The 20,659-nt window shown below is 34.1% G+C and overlaps 1 protein-coding gene across 1 annotated transcript in view; it reads left to right on the top strand.

Annotated features, from left to right (window-relative positions):
* The window catches only part of LOC121729322 (beta-1,4-glucuronyltransferase 1), a 112,982-nt gene that overhangs the window by 37,246 nt on the left and 55,077 nt on the right, over nt 1-20,659 (top strand). The gene's annotated exons all lie outside the window — the stretch shown is intronic.

Here is a 20,659-nt window from a genome sequence, read left to right as displayed (position 1 = left end):
ATATGTTTGGTATTTACTTTTTAGTATTTAACCTAATGTTATAATGACTAAACATAAAGTACTAAAGGGTAACAATTACCTCTAGGTTACATGCTTTCTTTTTTCTGAAAATTGTAATAACTTTCAAAAATATTTGTGTTTTTCCAAAATCATATCTCCATTATAATCCTTTACGATTTAGGAAACCCGCTCACCTCTGTAACAGAGGGAAAGGCCAACAGAGGCTCTGTTGGCCTTTCCCTTTACCAGTTCATTGGCACAAACTTTAACTCAAGTGTTTAATGTTATCACTTAACTCATAATAGTTAATGATAAATAATTATGAGCTCCAAATATTATTCTTCAACGTTACAATATAAACCCTTACATTTTTAAACCCTTAAAAGTCGTGCGCAAAACAATAAACGAAATGTTGCACAATATGAAATGTCACAATGTTGTCCTATTCAGTGTGTTAAAGTTTGACATTGTGTGGGATGAACATCCTACGGATTATTCTGATGCAACATTGTAGGATCATGAAGTTAGGTCCTAAAATTTGAATATAATTCTTGTTTTGGACCCTTAAAGGGCTTCGACCTGAAGTAACAAAACCAGAAACTTTTTATCGGGTGGTTGGCCGCCGCATGTGATTTATCCTACAGCAGATATAAGACATATAAAGCGGGATCATTATCCTGCTTAACTTTTATCTCTGTTGGGTTTTTTTCAAAAATCACGCGAGGTATTTAGGAGGAAGAGAGGGTCTAGCCAAATATCACTGTTCCTCAAAATCTTAAAAAACAAAAACCGGCCAAGTACGAGTTGGACTCGCCCATAAAGGGTTCCGCAGCAGCAATAAGGTTGATTTTTATGAAATTAAAAGGGTTTTGATTTGTTTTTGTGTTTCAGTTGATTTAATGAAAGTTTATTTAAGGTTTACCATTTATGACGTATAAAAAAAACTACTTGATAGATTTCGTCCAAACCAATTTTCTTTGGTAGTTTTTATAGTAATGTACATCATATAATTTAGACTTATCATGCCCATACTTAGAAGTTAGAGGGGGGGGCGACACACGTCATTTTACCACTTTGAGTCTCTCTCGCAAACTATTCAAGTTAGAAAAAAATTAAACTATTAAACTTTGCTTTAAAGGTTAAATGAAAAAAAATATTTTTTGTTGTTTTATGGTTTACCATTTATGACGTATAAAAAAACTACTTGCTAGATCTCGTTCAAACCAATTTTCGTTAGTAGTTTTTATAATAATGTACAATATATATTTTGTTTTGAATTATCATGCCCCTACTTTAGAAGTTAGAGGGGGGGGACACATTTTACCACTTTGGAAGAGTCTCTCTCGCAAACTATTCAGGTCAAAAAAAAAATGATATTAGAAACCTCAATATGATTTTTGAAGACCTATCCAAATATATATAGTTTAGATGAATTTTTTTTTTGTTTCTGTTGTCCCTATGGACTACATCTACTTACCAATATTCAATAGTATAGCTCTTATAGTTTCGGAGAAAAGTGGCTGTGACATACGGACGGACAGACAGACATGACGAATCTATAAGGGTTCCGTTTTTTGCCACTTGGCTACGGAACCCTAAAAACGTCTCACGATCTGTATAGGTACCACCTAACAAGCATAACATACAAAACATAGAAATTCAGAAGTTATTTAGGTAATGTGTAGGTTACTTTTATTATAATTAAAAGTAATATGTTGAAACTACAATATTTTTCATTAGTTTTTTCAAGTATTAAATTAATTTAGTAGGTAATTAAATAATTATAAAAATATTTTAATAAATAGGATATTTTATATTTCCTAAAGGAGTAAAAATGTTAGTAAGTACTAGGTATAATTATGCTGGTACGTATGTTAATACATCTGTAATATAATTTAATTAAAATATCTGCTCGTACAATCACAAAAAAGTCCTTGACCAGTCCAGCATTTACGATAATAATAATTAAACACTTGTGATTTATTTGCTGGTGTTTTACATACTTACGTATTTTCATTACATAATAAGTATTATGTTTTCTACATACTTAAAATATGATCTTTAAAAACAAAAAAAATTCGCTTACTACTTGCCATGTCCGAAGAAGTTTTTTGCTTCTTTATTTAAACAATAAAATATTTTAGCCAAACTTGCCATAGAAATTATTGTTAAACAGTACAATACACAAAAAGAAGATCTGCAATAAACGCTATTTCGCAATAGTAGACGTCAAAATTAATGCTATTAACAATGATGAAAAACTCAAAGCAGATATGTGCTTTGAGTTTTACGTCGCTACCGCGCGCGTTGTGAAGCTTCAAATACGGCCCAATTGGGCCGTCTGTTGTTTAGTCTGCATCGAGCGTAGTCACGACCATCCCACGTCTTGTCTTACCTAAATAAATTGAAAATGACGTCGTGCGTGTTTCGAAAATGTACCAATTATAACTCGAAAGTAAACAAAACACATGGAATCTCTTACCACATGGCTTGATTGCAATAAATACCTCGATTATTTATATTTTCAATTATTTTTTCGAACAATCTGGAAAAAATCGAATTTTCGTCATAGCTCAGGCGAAGAAAGGGACAGCGATACGATTCGACGTTTAAAAATAGAACTGTCTCTTTTATGTACTTAAATGGTTTTTCGTATCATTTGTTTCACTTATCTGTCAAATTTGTCAATGTTTGCAATTTTGAATTTTTTTAACAAATAAAACAGTGCACACACTACTACACACACACTAGGAAAAATTACAGATTTTGAGTGACAAGCCTATACATACGAATTATACTCTTGTATTTATGATTGAAGTCTGTTGACAACAAGGTGACAAATTGAAAATGGATTATAGTTTTTTATGGAATCTTAGATACTATTAGACAGTGCTTACACAGCCAGTTTGAGATCAAGTCAATATTTTTTTACAAAATATAGGTAGTAGTCCTAATGTCGTTGAAACTAAGGTCGAATTTCGTCCATTGGGCGATCTCTAGTAAGTAGAATATCATTGGCTATTAAATATACATAAATATCGACTATAATTATTTACTATAGACTATTTTAATTGGCGCCTCATTACGAAGTCATTTTAAAAAAAAATAATATGAAGACGATTCTTGCCATTAGTGGGATGTTCTAATTTCAAAAAGCGTCAGAGTACACAGCGATACAATCGTCTTGCCACATCTAATGACGATTGCAGAACAAATTGCTGCCGCACGATTCTGAAATTGTTTAAACTCTTCAAATGTTATAATAATTATTATGAGCAAGAATTTATATTAAAGGTGTCCCCATATTGTTCTATATAAAAATGTAATATTTTATGCTGTATTTTAGGAACTTTGACGCTTAGAAGTCAGAACTCAGAGTAAGTATCTATATATTAATATGCAAGCGAAAAACTTGGGATACAAAGTTTTGACGAAAAATGCGGAAACGTATGTGAATGAAATTTTGCACAGTTATAGCTTATAATTATGGTGAAGAAGTGCATCGAGCTAATATTATTTTGAAATTATGCTTTTATCATACATTTTTTTAACAACAGCGCTTGCGCTGTGTTTCGCCGAGTGAGTGAGTTTACCGGAGGCCCAATCCCCTACCCTTTTCCCTTCCCCAACCTCTCCTAATTCCTTCCATTCCCTCCCCTATTCCCTTCCCTACCCTCCCCTATTACCCTATTCCCTCTTAAAAGGCCGGCAACGCACCTGCAGCTCTTCTGATGCTGCGAGTGTCCATGGGCGACGGAAGTTGCTTTCCATCAGGTGACCCGCTTGCTCGTTTGCCCCCTTATTTCATTTAAAAAAAACTAAGGTTGAACTTCGACCATTGGGCGATCTCTACTTACTCTAATTCAACAGACGTTGAATTTTGAACTTAGAGAAGTGTTGAGATTTTCAAACGTAAAAATTATCATTATTTTTAATGTACCATAGTTCAATCCAAGTAGCTAACCCTAACGTTTAACGGTAATTACTAATTACTGCTCATTAAGATTTGAGAAACCCTAGAAAACATTCTTAACTAATATCTTGTGTAATAGGTTGTCTTAGGTTAGGTATTAACCTAACCTAAGCCTTATTTAAAACTAAAGTAGGTTTCTACTATGACACTTTGCATTGATATTGACACTAAGCACCTATAATTTAGCTGGTAATTTAAAAGTAAACTAGTTCCAATACTGGACCGACCTACGTGTATACAACTTGAACTATTGTGGACAATTTATTTTATAGCACGCTACATAGTGACTTGTATTGCACTTTATATCTACCTCGATTTATTTTTCCCATTTATTATAACTAGAGATCGCCCAATGGTCGAAATTCGACCTTAATTTGAACGATATTAGGACTACTACCTACCTATATTTTGTAAAAAACATTGACTTTATAATTTTTTTTTCAACTCTTGTCTCTGGGACTTACCTGATCTCAGACTGGCCGTGTAAGAATTGTCTAATAGCATCTAAGATTCAATAAAAAAACTATAATCCATTTTCAAACTGTCAACTTGTTGTCAACAGACTTCAACCATAAATAAAAAGAGTATAATTCGTATGTATAGGCTTGTCACTCAAAAATCTGCAATTTCTCATGTGTGTGTGTTGTAGTGTGTAATGTTTTAGTTGTTAAAAAAAATGTATGATAAAAGCATAATTTCAAAATAATATTAGTTCGATGCACTCTTTCACCATATAAACTATAACTGTGCAAAATTTCATGCACCTACGTTTCCCCATTTTTCGTAAAAAGGGTTACAAAGTTTTTCGTTCGCGTATTAATATTATGATTGTGTGCCTATTTCTACTAGATACCTAATAGACATTAAGATAGTTTTCTCTTACCCAGTACCAATTAACTGTCCTACCAGTGGTCGGATAAGATAATGACAAGAATAATCATTGAAAATGTGTTTCTTTTTCAATTTCTTTTTCCAATAATAACTTGAGGATTTAAACACACATCAAAGCAACCTATTTCTCCACATCAATGGATACAAAAGGAAAATCAGAATACTTAACTGAGCGGAACCAACCCCGATTGTGTCAAGACTCAAGAACTAGACGCCAGTAAAAATGCGATATTACAAAAAACAATTCGCACGAACGTCGACTCGACTCTTTTATTCAAACTATCAATAAAATGTTTGAACTCTATTGACCTCTGTTTTTTGCTGCGAAAACTTTGCGATTTTGCGGAAGGTTTGATAAATCGTACGTTACAGATTACTGACACAAGCACTTAGCTGTTAATTCTTCTTCATTCGGATATCGGATATTCGGTTTATTCAGTAGAAATTTATTTTAGCTATCTTGCTGTCAAGCTTTGACAAAAAGGATTAAGATGCAAGTTACAACATACAAAAGAAGCTTATGTAAAACATTTTTTTCATAACGGTGACGATTGAAAGCATGAATATAAATGTCGGTTGATCCAGATGCATAAACAGCAAGCTGGACAAATATTAAAGCTGTTGCGAAATATGCAAATGGTAAGTATAGGAAGTTCAAAGGCGGAATATAAAAAATAACGCTTTCAAATATTCATCATTTTCAATCATTAACCTCATTACTAATTAAAAAAACAACCTGCATAGTGTTAAAGTTATTTACAATATTTCGCCCTTGCCAGATATGTAAGAAAAGTAGCTTGACAGCGAGAAAAGATATTTATTGTATTCGAATTTAACTTTAACATAATATTCTTTGCACAGTGTAAATATTTATAGTGGAAAAGGGCGCAACTATCACAATTATTGTACCGAAAATAATATTTTAATTTATTTCTTTTAACTTACTCCGTTAACATAGGTATCAAGTACCTTTTTTTTGATGCGCAGGGGAAACCCATCATGGGTGCCCCATACCTATTCTAACTATTATAGTTAGCACTCGAGAAGCACGAAAATCTAATAAGAGGTGATGATTTTCATCATCAGTGTTTATTGTGTTCTAAGGTTTCTAACACTAGACTATGAAAAGGTACAACATTATAGCGTTGTTTACAAACAAAAAGAGATAATTAACTTAGTTACGTGTTTTAACGCCAAAGAATAGAGCGATGTTGTGAAAAATAGTAGTTATTCGTAGTATGTCTATATATTTTCCAGATTTCAGTAATATCTAGAACTTAGCTAAGTAAAAGCTAAATGTTGGAAGTTTTACTTCCTATTTCACAAATACATTTTATTCAGATTATTAAAAAAAAAGATGAAATGTCAATCTTTTGATCAATTTGTATGTTAATTATTTATGAGATGAGGAAAGCATAATGTTTATATTAAAGTCGTTGAGCTTCCGCATCGATTCAGCTCCAATGATTACTTTTCCTGTGTTCTTGTTCAATGTCATCCAATTATTTACTTTTCCTCAAAGTATGATGCAGTTTTACCGAAGTTACGAGCAAACAGGAATCAAATTTTTCGTTAATGATTATAAAAACAACAATTGAACGACCTAGATTACTAGATGACACCAAAGAATTCTATTTAAACTGATGGTCTTTGGATGACACGCTTAACTCCGTTGCGCAAAAAATATCGTTTATCGCGCGGGAACCGTACGTTTTCCGGGATAATAAGTATTCTATGTCCTTTCCCGGGACTCAAAGTATCTCTATACCAAATTTCCACAAAATCAGTCCATTGGGCGTAAAGAGGTAATTACAGACTGACAGACACACTTTCGCATTTGTAATATCAATTATCAAGTATGGAAAGAAATGGTTAAGAGGCAAAAATAGAAAATTCCCCAGTTAAAAAAAATCAAACGCAAAAGCAATTTCCATTAACTGAATAGGCTATCGGTTCCCTGGTGAATTTCTAAATGGTTTTTACTTTTTTTCTTTAAAACGCTATTTAAAAAAGATTTACTATTATGTTGGTAAGTGATAATTTGTATAATGAGCCCAGTATCCGCTGTATTCAACGATTTTCCACCCGAGTGCGTCGGATTTTTCACATTCAAGTGTATTCACTTGGATCTATAGATCGCGTAGAGAAAACCAATAGAGCTGAGAGGAAACGAAACTAGATTTGTTACATTGAAAGGATATAAGAAAGTAAATTATATGCATTCGTTTTTTAAGATATTGAATTCTAAGAAAGAAAACAAAACAGGTGAAGAACAGGTATTAATTCTTTAATTCTACTATTCTACTAATATTATAAAGGCGAAAGTTTGTTTGGATGTATGGATGTGTGGATGTTTGTTACTCTTTCACGCAAAAACTACTGAACGGATTTGAATGAAACTTTACAATAATATAGGTTATACATCAGAATAACACATAGGCTACAATTTTAACCGACTTTCAAAATGGGGGAGGTGTTATATTCGTTTTCTTATGTTCAACGATTACTCCGCCGTTTGTTAACCGATTTTCAAATTTTTTCTTTTGGTATATAGGGTATCATCCCAATTTGGTATAATATTCACAAAAGTGGTGATCTGATGAAGGATGCATAAGTAATCGAGGGAACTCCCCAAAATTTATAGGGAAACATGTGGTGACTTCAGTTTCGTGAGAAGTATTCTAAGCATATGCTACTATGCAAATTACATTCATCATCATCATCATCACTACCATATTATACCATACATCGTCCCATGGTTATGACTTATAAGCCTATAATGACCCTGTTATTGGTACTTTTCATAGTCTTTTAGATCGAGACTCGAGTTGAAAAAAATCTATACTTAATATTATAAACCTGAAGAGTATGCTTGCTTGAACGCGCTAATCTCAGGAACTACTGGTCCTATTTAAAAACTTATTTCAGTGTTAGATAGCTAATTTATCGAGTAAGACTATAGGCTATATATTATCACGCTAAGACTAATACGACCGAAGAAACTAAGGAAAATGTGAGAAAAACGGGGGAAATATTAGAAATTACGAACTACTGGAGCAATTTTTATGGCAATATTTGGCACAGATATAGAGTAAATAAGAGCTATTTTTTATGGGAAAATGTACGGTTTCCGTAAAATTCCTAATTTACGCGGGCGAAGCCTAGTGATAATAATAAATTCAATACTAGGTAATCTCTTTCCAATGTTTAATTTTTAATTTTAAAATCATGAGAACGTATGTAATTTGTTGTAGAGATTACCTATGACTTATCTCGTGGTTTGACCATAACTTTTCATTATAAGTAATTTCTTGTTATAATTTTAGCTTATTCAATTCAAATTCTAATTCATGTTAGTTCTCTAGTTAAATTGCAATTATTGCGTTTCCAATGTTCGTATTATACAAATTGGCTAAATCAGCGTTAACAAATTTGTTTTATCAGCATACAACATACCGTTAGCAAGAGCTTTGGTGCTATTTTAATATCGATCTTCACTTGATTACTTATTTTCCTAGTAGAAGCCATTTTACTAATTGTATTCCTAGTAGTGTTGCACGAAGTACCTTGAGTATAAAAGGGAATATATTTACGCAAAGCTCGGAGCAGAGGGCGCTACTAGACGCGTTAAAACCATAAAGTTAATATACCTAGCGGAATAGAGAAACAAAGGTCTGAGCAAGAGAGATTTCACAATCAGTAACACTGCGCGGTAAAAAGAGACGTATGATACATGGCAGCAGCAGTATTTTTTTGACGTCCAGTCGGCATGTGCCGCAATCTCATAGAAATCATGTTCAATCATGCTTGTGTAAGTGTATACGTATACACATATTTTTACACACAGATAAAACCAATTTCGGTTTCGTTATCGTATATTAACTTTATGGTTAAAACATTGCAGTAATAATGTTAAATATGTGCTTCCTGCTTGAGGTAAGTAAAACACGCTAGGCCATTTTTCAGAATGATTATTATTCTCGTAGCCCGTCAATATCCTATTTTTCATGCAGCCGTAATGTCATCATTTTTAATGACAATAATTATTTTTTATGAGTTATTAATTTATTATATATATAATTCGGCAACAATATCGCACTTGTCACCAGATCCTTGTAGTATGTAGCAATATTCAGACGTATCGTATAGTTCAGGATATGACCTTCTGAAAGGTCATATCCAACTACGATCTAGTTACAGATCTGACCATAATGCAAGATCAGAGTGGCAGATGTCGCAATAATCCGTGACTGACTTTTTCCTTATTCCTCTCTCGTTTCCTTATGACTTTCTATATGCTTGTAAAATTACGAGTAGGCAATTGGTAGAGCTCGAAATAATTGTACAGGATGGACTGCAGAACGCTAAGACATATTATCATAAGATTACGAGTATACACCCAAACCAGACATGAAACAAGTAATTTCTCAAACGTGGGAGAGCCATGCTTCGGCACGAATGGGCCGGCTCGACCGGAGAAATACCACGCTCTCACAGAAAACCGGCGTGAAACAGCGCTTGCGCTGTGTTTCGCCGAGTGAGTGAGTTTACCGGAGGCCCAATCCCCTACCCTATTCCCTTCCCTACTCTTCCCTATTCCCTTCCCTTCACATCCCATCCCTACCCTCCCCTATTACCCTATTCCCTCTTAAAAGGCCGGCAACGCACCTGCAGCTCTTCTGATGCTGCGAGTGTCCATGGGCAACGGAAGTTGCTTTCCATCAGGTGACCCGTTTGCTCGTTTGCCCCCTTATTTCATAAAAAAAATCTATGTAATCCCTCATACGAGTATTAAGGGTCAATTCAGTTCGCCACGAGATACGTAGATGCATTTCTAAATTTGTATGGATTTGACAGATTCGCAAGACGTCTCACGCAATTGAAATCTGTCAAATCAGTACAAATTTAGAAATGCATCTACGCGTCGCGTTGCGGTCTGAGTTGACCCTAAGGGCTAGCTCGCTAATCTTTGTACCTGTACTTAAAATATTAATTAGAATAGTTATAAATTAGTGGAGAAAGTATACTTAACAAAAATTTAAAGCCAAGACTTGTAGAGCAGTAGAGTAATTGCATCTCTTAATTGGTCAATTATATTGAAAAACATTTCATACGTATTGACATAGAATAGGAAAGTTCATTATTATACAACACACATAACGGCTACTTTGTAATTATTTTTACATTTTAAGGTGTTTAATTGTCTTACACGCGTACATAGAAAACGCTTACACAACGCTTTTAATAGCCGCGTTTATTAAAATTTTGTTCACATTTGTTAATTCGCAATAGGCGACATTTAAAACTATATGAATAAAAATGATTTTTTTTATTTTGTTGGTCTTGCTAAAACTCGAGAACGGCTGAACCGATTGGCTGATTTAAGATTGGTGGTGTGAAAATTTAGGAATTAAGTGATACGAAGTTCACAGGCCATCTAGTTATCTAAATATATATAACTCAAAGATGACTGACTGACTGAGTGACTGACATTGTGATCTGTCAACGTACAGCCCAAACCACTGGACGGATCGGGCTGAAATTTGGCATGCAGATAGATGTTATGACGTAGGCATCCGCTAAGAAAGGATTTTGGTAAATTCCATCCCTAAGGGGATAAAATAGGGGATGAAAGATTGTATATAATTATACTTACTTCTTAACGCGAGCGAAGCGGGCATAAGCTAGTATATAAATTAGAATCCTAGAAGGATCTTTTGTCACGTTGACTTATAAACAAGTAGGACGTAATAATTATTGCTAATGAACATTCTGACGTTGCAAATACCAATATTATGTACTAATGTGTTCCACTATCAATAAACTAAATATTTACTGTGCAGCCACCGTAAACTATACTGCTGTTAGGTTAACAACATCTATACATATTATAAAACAAAGTCGCTCTTTTCCCTCATGTCCCTTTGTTCCCTTTAATCTTTAAAACTACGCAACGGATTTTGATGATTCTTTCAGTGTTTTAGATGGCCCATTTATCGAGGAAGGCTATAGGCTATATTTCATCACGCTAAGACTAATAGGAGCGAAGAAATAGAGGAAAATGTGGAAAAAAACTGGGAAAATTATTTGAAAGGGCTAACTTGAACGCGCTTATCTCAGGAACTACTGGTCCGATTTTAAAAATTATTTCAGTGTTAGATAGTCCATTTATCGAAAAAGGCTATAAGGCTATATTTTATCATGCTATGACTAGTAGGAGAATGTGGAAAAAAACGGGGAAAATTATTTGAAATGGCTTATCTCGCGAACTACTGGAGAATTTTTATGTTATTTGGCACAGATGAGAAGTAGACCACGTGAAGGATCATAGGCTATCGGTTTTAAATATTTTTTCAGTGGCTATTATATATTTTATACCCGTGCGAGGCCGGGGCGGGTCGCTAGTATTAATATTAGGTATCTACAACATGGTTCAACTTTAACTATTAAACCAAGACAAAATAAAAAGAAAAATTAAACGATCCTTAAAAAGCTGATAGTGGCCTAATAAATTTGTCATGATATATTTAACAAATTGATAATACTTTAGGATGTGTCCTTATATAAAGAGTTCACTGTAAAAGTAGCAGCGCTAAAAGAGCAAATTTTTTACTATTTGTATGGGCAAGCCCCACAGCATCATCGATTTGCCCATACAAAATAAAAAAAAGTATTTTTTCAGCGCTTCTGTTTTCGCTGTATACAAACACTGAGGATTACTACTATTACTTAACTACTGGTAAACTAAATCCACAATACACCTATTACGTGTATTGTTTACAGGTTATTGGCCGATGATTGCGTGTATGGTCCTGAGGCCTATGGCTTTAGACACAAAACACATAGCGTTTATACACCAGTCTCCCCTATCTTTAACCCTTCGCTGCAATCAGCCGTAAATACCCAGATAGCATGGATCAAACTTATCAATCCAATATCCATACGTATTTTCTCTATGTCCATACTAATATTATATTTAAATTCGAAAGCGTGTCTGTCAGTCTGTCTGTCTGTTACCTCTTAAACCGTTTTTGTTAAAATTTAGTATGGCGATACTTTAAGTCCCGGGAAAGGACATAGGATACTTATTTGTGCGCTTGCCGCGTGATAATCGAATTTCGTCGCAACGGAGTTGCAGACGTCATCATAGTATTAATATACACTAGCTATTTGACCGAGCTTTGCTCGGTATTCGATAAAACACGAATAAAATGACATTTTCTAAAAATGATTCCTAGCTAGATCGATTTATCGCCCCCGAAACCCCCTATATACTAAATTTCATGAAAATCGTTGGAGCCGATTCCGAGATTCCAATTATATAATATATACAAGAATTGCTCGTTTAAAGATATAAGATTTAGTCGTAGTCGCAGTATTCATATTTTATTTTATTTTTTTATTTATTCTAATTATACAACCTAGACATTTCTTTTAATATACACTTTAAAATTATAATTTTAAAGATAAATTACAAGATACCAACTGATGACATGATATGAATTTACATTTCGAGGCAAGTCACTTTTTAAATGTTGCTAAATGTTAACTGCTTTATAAAATACTAGCTGTCCGGGCAAACGTTTCTTTGCCATATAAAGTATTTCGCCCGAATTATTTTTTGAAGTGACCATGGGCGTATATAAGGGGGGTGTCCTGAGGGTCCGGACCCCCCCCCCCCCCATTACTATCCATCTTACTTGTCCAATTTCGACTATAATATATGTACCTCGCCGATTAAAATCGGTGCGGTACAGGTATAAAAAAATATTTTTGATTTCCTAAACACGTTGCCTATTTGCTGCTGCGGAACCCTTCATGGGCGATTCCAACTCGCACTTGGCCGCTTTTTTACGTTAGGGACCCCCCCATATCAAAGCTATATAAACGCCCGTGGAAGTGACTAAATAAGTATGTCACCATGGCAACGTCCATCGCTATCCCGTCGCACAAACAATGGTCGCCGTCAGTCTCGAGTTGTAATAATTTACTATTATCACAGAGTAGTATAATACTGGCGTAACTATTATTTATTCAACAAATGCACTTATCAATATAATAAGTACCCAGTAGCCGATTCTCAGACCCACTGAATATGTACATAAAATTTGGCTAAAATCAGTAAAGTCGTGTACTCCACGCGGCCTAACATTGTGACACGAGAATTTTATATAATATATACTTAAGATGAACTTAGTATTATAAATAAATCAAGTTTTTTGGTCTCATAATAAGTAATTATAAAAATACTTACTTAAACTCTAGAGTTACTATTGTGTAAAATTATCTATCTATAAATAGACATTTTATTGGAATTTTGTTAGTCTATCTAAAATTCAAGAACGGCTAAACCGATTCAGCTCATTTTCTTGCAATATTCCAGGGAAGGTTTATAAGGAGGGAAGTCTAAAGAAGTCATCTAGTAGATTAGATAATATAATTGATACGCTAAGTAATAGTAAACTTTAAAGCTCTCAATTATGTTTTCGCAATTTATCTTACAGTATCTTAAATTAACTGTCTATCTTAAGTAACTCAATGATTTCAACTATGAAGCAGTTACAAACAAAGACGTAAGTGGATGAAGTAGATATCTGATAAGTAACATTTTATAACATTGAGGCAATTATATTCCGTGCAATCTACGAAGACGCGCCCCACCAATTTTTGGGTGAGCATCTTTCCCTTTGACTGTGACGCTTTTACTTAATTGGTCTATTTGTTGTAGTGTGCGCGTGCACACATAGGTAATTAGTGTGTACCGATAACACTCAAACCTAGGCGAAAGCTTGCACACATATACTATAAACGATTAGGAGGAATAGTGGGGCGCGTCTTGGTGCACGGACTATACTTATTTATAATATTTCCCTTATAATTTGAACAAACCTCGTAACTTATCTATTTCATCATCTGGCTAATATCTGGCTATACATAAAATCCACAGTTTTTATGCCAAATAAATTTCCTAAAGCCTCCATTTATGAAAAAATCGGCCAAGTGCAAGTCGGACTCGAGCACGAAGGGTTCCGTACCGTTATAGAGCAAAAGTATCTAGATCAAAAATTTTGTTATTTGTATGGACAACAACCCAACCCTTAATATTTTTTTTTTCATTTTAATATTATTATTAATTAACAAGTTAACATAACATAATTAAGGCTTTTGTGAAAATATCAAGTGCCTACCTGTTGTTATTATTGATATAGAGCAAAAAAGGCCAGAAAATCACGTTTGTTGTATGGGAGCCCCCATTAGATATTAATTATTATAATTTTATTTTAATTTTAATTTTATTATAATTTTATTTTGTTTTTAGTATTTGTTGTTATAGCGGCAATAGATCTAAATTTCAGAAGTCTAGCTATAGCGGTTCTTGAGATACAGCCTGGCAACAGACAGACGGACGAACAGACGAATACAACAAACGTGATTTTTTTTTGGCCTTTTTTGCTCGATATCAATAATAGCAACAGGTAGGTACTTGATATTTTCACAAAGGCCTTAATTATAATTATGTCTATTTCAATGATTAATAATAATATTTAAATAAAATAAAAATTTAAGGGGGGCTTCCATAAAAAACACAATTTTTGGTCTATTTTATTGCTCTATAATGGTACGGAATCCTTCATGCGCAGCAGGTCTGACTCGCACTTGGCCGATTATTAGTTACCCACTTCATCCACTTACGTCTTCAATCATAACTTCAACAGAGCCGTTGAAAGTAGTCAGTCAATCAAAGGTCGGTAGTTATTGTACTAAATTGAACTATCTTATTATTTCATTGCGCAAATGAAGAGCGGCCACTATGCCACTGGACATAGATTAATATTGTTTTTTTTTTTTATGAAATAAGGGCAAACGAGCAAACGGGTCACCTGATGGTTAGCTACTTCGTACTTCGAAAGCTGAGTGTGTGGCAGTTCAAGCCGGGGGTCGCGGGTTCGAATCCGACGCCGACGCCGAGTTTTTTTTTCAACCCGCGACGCCGACGGAACAAAAAGTTTTCAATGTTCCCGGGTTTGGATGTGTATTAAATATGTATATGACATAATAAAAATCTTAAATATACATATTACATAATATATGACGTATAGTATAAAAGTATATATGTCTGGTACCTGTAACACAAGTCTTTCATGTACTTAGCACGGGCCAGACTGACGTGATGTGAAGCGTTCATAGATATTATTATATTATTATAGATTTACTTCGGATAATGTACGGTCCCGCGGGGAATAACAACGATATACTATATGTATTAGAGTTAAAATATAAGAAATACAGAATAATTTCCAGAAGTACTTAATTAACGTGAAATTAAAGACGTTGCTTAGGTCTTGAATATTTTATTGCTATATTGTCGATTTCATAAAGTTATAGGATGATAAAAGGCGAACTATATAGGTATATAGTATATGTACTTAGCGCAGTATACAGCAGTCATGCTGTATACTGCGCTAAGTACATACATAAGTTGCGCTAAGTACATACATACAGTACTTTAGACATGATCAATACTTGAGGAGAGTAAAATTAGGTGCTTAATTTTTATTAAATTTCCCTTTAAATAAATGAATCATGGACACATAGTAAATTACTATGCGTTCGGCGCGGCGGCCTGCGCCCCGCGCGCGCTAACCTCCCGCGCGCGGTGTCCATGCGTTGGGTAAATAATTATTTAACTTTAAGCTACATTTACTAAGTGATCAATTGATATTATTTTTTTATATATTTTTTTTCAACTAATATAATAGCCAAATATCACGCCCTCGAGTATTGAACACGTCTCACCAGTCACGCTGTACATAAATGCATTGGGCACTTAAAATTACCCAATATAGTTTATCTACATCGGTTGCTTACTAATTTTAGGCCGCGCCGGTATAAATAGTCAGTACTTAAGATGCGCCCTGGTCTCAAGACGCGATTCGGTTCTATTTTGACAGCCAACCAATCAAAGAGCCTGAACCGTGTCTTGAGACCGAGATGCATCTTGAGTACTGACTATTTATACCGGCCGTAGTATCAACAGGCGCATGTTGTCACTGTGATAGACACCACCACGTGTATAATGTATTGTCAAGAGGTTTTATCCGGTCCTGTCAAACCGTCACGTCGTCGCCGCTGGCAGTCGCTCTATTCTCGTAATAACGCGTTGCCCCTCTGTGCTTGTACTTAATCATTGTGTCTAATTTAATAATAGCTCTGTGCGATCACTGCTCTATGCTGCAAACATTTTATTCATGCGTTTTGCTTTATACAGAGTGTAATAAAACTAAGTGATAATAGTTTAGAGTGTGTATGTGTTCCTTGTAGAGAATGCACTGTGAAAGTAGTATCGCTGAAAGACTATTTTTAAGGTTGCGTACCCAAAGGGTAAAAACGGGACCCTATTATTGAGACTTCGATGTCTGTCCGTCTGTCTGTCTGTCTCTAGGCTGTAACTCAATACCCGCTATAGCTAGAATTTTCACAGATTGTGTATATCTGTTGCCGCTATAACAACTAATACTAAAAACAAAATAAAATTAATATTTAAGGGGGGCTCCCATTACAACAAACGTTATTTTTTTGGCCTTTTTTGCTCGTAACCAATAATGGCAACAGCTGCTAGGCTATGACATTTTCATAACGGCCTTAGTTATATTATGTCTACTTTAATAATTAATAATAATATTTAAATAAAATAAAAATTTAAGGGGCCTCCCATACAAAAACACAATTTTTGGCTTATTTTTCGTCTATGACAGTACGGAATCTTTCGCGCGCGAGTCCGACTCGCACTTGGCCGACTATTTTGTGTTTTCTATGGGCAAACGCCCCAGCGTGCAGCGTCATGAGTTTGTATTTTTAGTGTGACACCCTGTATTTTGCTTTATTTTAGTTTAACTGCACTTTAATTGTTTTATTTTTTACTATAACTTTAAACGACTTCCAAAAAAGTGCAACCAGACTTGAATTATTAAACTACTTATTACCTACTGTACAATAATATTATGATTATTATCGTTCTTGTAACACTTCAACTTCCTCAAATACATTTCCTTGTTATATTTTTAGTAGCAAAACCGCAACACTAATAGGTACCGTTGTAAGATAATAAAGGATGTTTATAATATTAAACTAAAACGTAATTCTATACTTATTATTTTAAGTAGTTGCAGATTTTTTCGTTTCATTTATTTAGCAAAGTGGAGGCGAATAAATGCGAATAGAAAGAATATTTTATTAAGTTTATCCATATAATTATGCAATATAACTCGTATTGTATTTTAAAGAATGCACTTCTAATTGAGATAAAAAATCGGCCAAGTACGAGTTGGACTCGCGCATGAAGGGTTCCGTACCATTATAGAGCAAAATTAGGCCAAAAATTGTGTTTTTTGTATGGGAATTATTTTTTATTTTATTTTATTTTATTTTAATATTATTATTAAATCACACATATAACTTATGAATTTGAGAAACATTCAAGTACCTACCTGTAAAAAAAAATCACGTTTGTTGTATGGGAGCCCCCCTTAAATAATATTTTTATTTTGTTTTTAGTATTTGTTGTTATAACGGCAATAGATATACATAATCTGTGAAAATTTCATTGCTCTAGCTATTACCGTTCTTGAGTTACTGCCTGGAGACAGACAGACAGACAGACGGAGAGACATCGAAGTCTCAGTAATAGGGTCCCGTTTTTTACCCTTTGGGTATGAAACCCTAAAAACATGTACCATAATAACTTAGAAGTTAGAACCGCAAAAACTGTAGATACATACATTACAAATACTATCAGAGAAGTTGATTCCTAGGCAGATGGCGGACCTAAGATAATTCAAATTCATCCGATCGGTCACAGCTAACTTTAATTTGACATTAGCCGACCAAACGACGTAGGTCTATCAACTGCCTAGGAATCAATTTCCTCGGGTATACAAAGTATAAAGTACATAACAGGTACATAAAGACTACTGGTGCAAAAATTATTGAATTGTATTTGTAAAGTTCAAAACTTGCTTTATTTTAGTCATTTAGTAGTTACTTACATCTAGTAGATATTAAAAACGTCTATTACAGTCAAAAGACTAATAAAATCATATAAATAGCCCGATAGGTTCTCAGAATACTCACGGTACTTGTAGAATGTTAATCGTATCCACAGCCTATTTTTAACCCTGTCTATTAGCTTTCATTAATTGCAAGTCAAACAGGTTAGTGGGAATCATACAGGGCGTTGTTAGAACTTAGATACTGATTTGAATATTAGTAACTTGATACCCTAGAGCTTGGCAACGAAACAGTAAAGAATTTACATAAAATAATAATATTTTGTAAAGATACGTTTAATGATTAAACTTTAATTTAATGAAGAGTTTGAAATTATTGGGCCTATGTAAAAACTTCATTTAATTATAACAGTTAAGTAATTTATACTCGTTTCTCCCCCGGTTTCTGAAAGGCTGATCAACACTAAAATTGACCAATGGCCAGTTAAATCTCTTGTCAAGTACCAATTGGGTTGCTAGAAGCACGTGTGTTGACTGTTGACATGGCTGTTCAATTTAACTTCAGAATCATATTATTATGTCAACCGCCATTTTGGGTTTCCGTTACGCTTGTCAAGCCTTGATCATTGTGCAGTGTGCACGACAGACGGTAAATAGTCGTGTTAACTTTGTGTATGAACGATATTGTGCATAACAGACAATAAATAAATGTGCTAACTTTGAGGTATGAACAATATATAAGAGACTATAATGGACAATATAGTGCGAAAATCAGTGAATAACAATGAAAAACGTGTACAAAACGTAACCTGTCAATGTCACCCACGTTCATTATTTGGAACGTGGGTGACATTGACGGGAGCGCTGCTGGTAAAGGAGAACTGTCAAACACAATATGTCAAAAATGACGTTTTGTATGATAGAAGCGTTTAGTTCCTTTTCTCGCCATGTTCAAATAAAGCCTTGTCGGACTGTATAGTGAAAATAGTGTCATTTTTGATAGCTAAGAATGAATTATTGAACAAAATTAATTAAATCGCAAGGTAAATTAATACGAATAATAAAAACTAAGGAATCGTAACTCCCATACTATTACCGTTTTAAATTTGGTTTCTTTCGAACTGTCATGTAACGTCAGCCTAGTACCGCTCAAGGTCACCGAAATATTGCAAATGTATTGAAATGTGTACCTAAGGTACACTTTTTTGACAAGTATTGTGGAGCATGTTTTTTGACGGAGTTACTTATCCTTAGTTTTTATTATTCGTAGGTAAATTATCATTGATTAGTTAATTTTCGTCTGATCAATGTTTCAGAAACTCAAATGGATTTGACATCCATGTTAAGTTAAGTTGATCAATGATTTGACAGACCTTTCAGAAACCGGGTGTCTGAGTACGGCAGTAAGATCAATAAAGCTTGGGAAATCATATAGCATGTTAAAAAGTAGGTAAATTGGTTTATCTCGTACCAAGTCCATTTTTAGGGTAGAATTTCGTTTTCGTCAGTGTTCAGAATATCTTCAGGCTTTTTATATCATGAATGCTTCCTGAGTTAACCTTTTCTAAGATGTAAACCAACTAAAATAAAGTAACTTAAACATTGTCTTTAAGATAGGAAGGCATCAAAACAAGAGTTTTAAATACCTACGGTAATTAATTAAAAGTCTGGCAGCTGGCAACATTTTGACAGGATTCTCTGGTCGCGTGCCCCGGTCCCTTTTACACGCTGCAATAGTCACGCCGCGGATCTACGCACCAATGCCTGCCTATTGCCTATTAATGTTGCAGTTTTTCCCCCGATATGTGGAGTATTGATCAAACATAATAACATAGTCTTGATATTTTCATAAACTGGATAAGACAAAAAACGAAATTCGTCTATCGCGTAAAAACCGTACTTATTTTGCAACAAAAACTATATTATGTCCCGGTCTCTACAAAAAGTTGCTTGCTTTAAACATCCTGATTTCAATACAAATCATGGTTTTATTCACAATAAAGCTGTAAAAATTCGTCTTTGTTATAACTTCCTACTAAAATTAGAATAAGATATAATAAGAGTCTAAGGGCCTGTTTCACCGCTTCCTGATAAGTGCCGGATAGGCTATCCGCCACTTAACATGACAGAGTATGGAGAATCTGGCAAAAAAGTTGTGGAAAGCCTATCCGGCACTTTATCAGGAAGTGGTGAAATAGGCCCTAAGTTATTTGAACGATGCAGACTATATTATACAGTACAATTTGTAATTTTTACTATGCAAACTGTACTTATAGTATATACTCGTATTTTATTATACAGTTATTATAAATTGTGCTGCTTTAAATCAAAGGCAAAGTGTAGCTAATTTTAAGACTAAAAGCTTTAGAGTGGCTTTAAAGAAAACTATAAAAACTTCAATCAAGATTTTTATAAGCGGCTATAAATACCCAAGTACTTATTATACTTACTAAGATATTTATAATCTAAGCCGGTGGGATCAGAAGTAAGAACATCTTATTTACTATTTATGGAAGCAAAGCTATAAATTCATCTTATGATTATTCCATAAAAATATTAACATAACATACAAGGGAGCATAAATTTTATGGGTGAGGTATTTCTCACTAAATTATTATAGTGGTGGATTTAAAATAATATTTGTAAATAGTGAATTGTACTTATCTGCAGTTTGTGGACCTTATGTTGTTCAGAAATCTTAGACTTTTTCAGAATCTAATAAAAAGTAAATAACAGTTAACCCTTTTTACTTAAATCCGTTGATGCTTAAATTCTGAGAGACAGAGTC

This window comes from Aricia agestis, chromosome 8 (genome assembly GCF_905147365.1).
Source record: "Aricia agestis chromosome 8, ilAriAges1.1, whole genome shotgun sequence".
Lineage (NCBI taxonomy): Eukaryota > Metazoa > Arthropoda > Insecta > Lepidoptera > Lycaenidae > Aricia > Aricia agestis.
Note: the sequence above shows the minus strand (reverse complement) of the source record. Positions and strands in the feature narration are given on the sequence as shown.